The sequence below is a fragment of the Macadamia integrifolia genome, chromosome 5 (genome assembly GCF_013358625.1).
Source record: "Macadamia integrifolia cultivar HAES 741 chromosome 5, SCU_Mint_v3, whole genome shotgun sequence".
Taxonomy (NCBI): domain Eukaryota; kingdom Viridiplantae; phylum Streptophyta; class Magnoliopsida; order Proteales; family Proteaceae; genus Macadamia; species Macadamia integrifolia.
Genome location: NC_056561.1, coordinates 15,058,189 through 15,061,461, shown reverse-complemented (window position 1 = coordinate 15,061,461; position 3,273 = coordinate 15,058,189).

The following is a 3,273-nucleotide window of genomic DNA, read 5'->3' as shown; positions in this document are numbered from 1 at the left end:
GGTAAACATGTGGATGGTTTTCCCCTTGTTTGGTATTTTTTAATCAATTTTAGTTTTTAACTCTAAAAATCACCATTTCCCAACCCTCCCCCCAACCTTTTCCATTAATTATGGCATTCAATAATGCCAACATGAACCTGTGTTTGGCCGGACAATTTTACCCCCAAGATTAAAAAGAATGGCTATTCATGTTGATACTTCAGCTTGCTCCCATTGTTTAAGGATGTGAATTTGTAATCTAAACCGTTTATGGAAATTGAATTGATCCATTTACATTGAAATCGTAAAATCGTTTAATAAATGGTGCGATTATGGTTTCAAGTTTCAGGTCGATTAGTTAAAATGGGTCGGGTCCGTTTTAACTGCGAAACTCTTTGGTTTCAAACTGAATTGAAATCGTTTAAATCAAACCATTTAAAACTGTTTAAATAGATCCGATTAATCCGTATAACAATTAAATAAATCAGGGATAATAATCCGTATAATAATTAACAATTAAATTAAGTATCCATCTTGCTTTGATATGATTTATTACAATTCAGTTCAAGTTTAGGCTTTAGATCATGAACTTATAATCCATATATGTTACTATTTGTTATCACAGATGGGGTGTTTTGGCTGAATCACCTGTCACTTTAATATTTTATGCCGTAGAAGGCTGAATTTGGATGTTTTATGATATTAATTCTATATGTTTGAGAATGATCATGCAAAGAAATAGCACTAGATTATTAAATTAAGACATACCATCGTTAATATAGAATCTTTTATTTGTGGTTGCCAATTATTTTTGGACAAACTTATGATCTTCAGTTTAGAGATGGTTGCAAGTTATAACAAACCGATTGTAAATCATTTTACAAACCGTATGGAATAAATCGAATCCAAAACTGTTTAAAATCGTGAAACCGACACCATTTAGAAACCGTAGAAACAGAAACCGTTTATTAAACGGTCATGGTTTCAGAAAGTGGAACCGTTTAGTAAATGGTGCGGTTATGATTTTAATCAAATAACCCCCTGGGTAGGGGACAATTTGTCCCTTGCAACTCCATGGTACTCTCAGTAATTAATAGATTGCCGTTATTGGGAAAAATACTGAGATCAGGCTCCACCAGTAATATTATCTATCAGTCCCCTCGCCCTCTTGCAACTCTATGGTCATGTCACTAATTAATGGTTACAATCGTTATTGGGGGAAAATTATCACTACTCCTGGATTAAACTGAGATCTGACTTCACCAATAATAATATCGGCCAATCTCGTGTCCTCTTGCAACCCCATGGTCATGTTAGTAATTAATGGTTACAGTCGTTGTTGGGGAAAAATTATCATCACCTCTTGAATTAAACTAAGATCATACTTCATCAATAATAATATCCGTCAATCCTCCTGCCCTCTTACAACCGCATATTCATTTCATTAATTACTAGGGGCTGCTCTTGTTGGGTAAAAATCACCGGTACGTCTTGGATTAAATTGAGATTAGGCTTCACCAATAACCATATCTGCCTAATATCAGTATAGAGTTAATAGAATCAATTCCTCAAAACAATGAGTCTTAAAAATCATTGTGAGCACCATTTGAGAATTCGAAAGTTGAACCAAAATAAAAGCTTACTATCGGGAGTGGGATCTGTCAAGAGACTCAAGATCAATGGTGATCCAATATTGATCAAGATCAGCTAAGATTGGATAGAAATACTCTTATTTTCAATTAAAAATCATTTTAAAATTATTTTATTTTTTATTCTTATCAATTCACCAATATGGTATCCACAAAGAATTAGAATCAATCAAAGTCGATTCCAATCCAATTTGATCCGATTCGTGAAACTATAACTAATACATCCAAGATTTGTCATCCGTCAAGATGCTGACATGTGGCATTCAACCATACGTTTGGATACGAAGGAAATTTGAATTCACAATGGGAAGACAGACGACTCTGAATACCAAAGTCCTGAGGAGATCTAAGCTCTCCTTCCATAGTAGAGTCATAGCAGGACTCTGTCCACCTAAAGAGAGAGACAAGATAATCCCAAGTGAAGAGAATATTCTCCCATAGAAAAAGGAGATTTACAAGATAAGATCCTCCATAACCGCCCCACTCTCATCAAACAGAAGGATCTCTTAGTAGGATTCTTCAGAACTCAACTCTATAAAAGAGAACCAAGAAACCAATCAAAAGTAAGTTCACTATCTCGCTCACCATTGTTCTCTGACTATTGTTGCGTGTGTCTCTAATTTGGACGTTGGAGGATTAATCCCGGAACCATCTCCGGGCCTCTGCGTATCAAAAGTTCTCTTTCTAGGGATATATATATATATATATATATTAAAGGCGATAGAATGCTATCAAATACTGCGCATATACATCAGCGCCCACTGCCATTGAGATTGTCTGGATGATGCCACTCAGTGTATGTGATACATGTAAACTTCTTTTGAGTGTCCATTGTGGTATTCCCAAAATCTTTAAATCAGGGATAAAGATAACTTTTTTAAATTATTTGAAGATGATATTATTATTATTATTATTATTATCATTATTATTATTATTATTATTATCTTATTGCTTTGCAATTTTTTTTTCATGTAAACAAGTGAAATGATAGGTTTAGCTTCAACTAAAAGGAAAAATGTATAAAATTAATGGGCTAAAGAATAAAGTTACAAATTATTTGATACCTTAAAGGGTGTCAATAAGAAAATCCTTTACGTAATTTGTCTGTCTTATTTGGTCTATGTCATATGTTATAACTCCGTGCAAACAAGCATGTTTAATCTCTTAATAATAAATCCTATGGGTATCAATCAAAAAAGTATTTTCTTTTTAGAGAACAATAATGGATCAACTAGGATGAAGATGAGTTAGGCTTGTGATAACAGTGCCTTAAACATTTGTTCAAGGTTTAAAAACGAGGAATCAAATATGGATATATCTCTATTGATTTTTTTTATTCGAAACAAATAAAAACTATGATTCTTTTTGTGACATAAGGTGGATCCTAATTTTTTTAGCCCCATATATCACAGAAAAAAGAAAAAAGAAAATTAAACGAAAAGAAATATATACTTTCTTCCTTCTTTTGTTGAAGAAAATAAAGCTATACCGATAAGATGAGGATGGATTCTTGGAATATTGCAAGTGGTGAATCATATGAATAGACAACATGTTAAATCAATCTAAGGTTTATCCATTATTTCCCAAACAGCATTTGCTTATCTCTTTCTTTCTTTTATTTTATTTTTTATTTTATTTTATTATT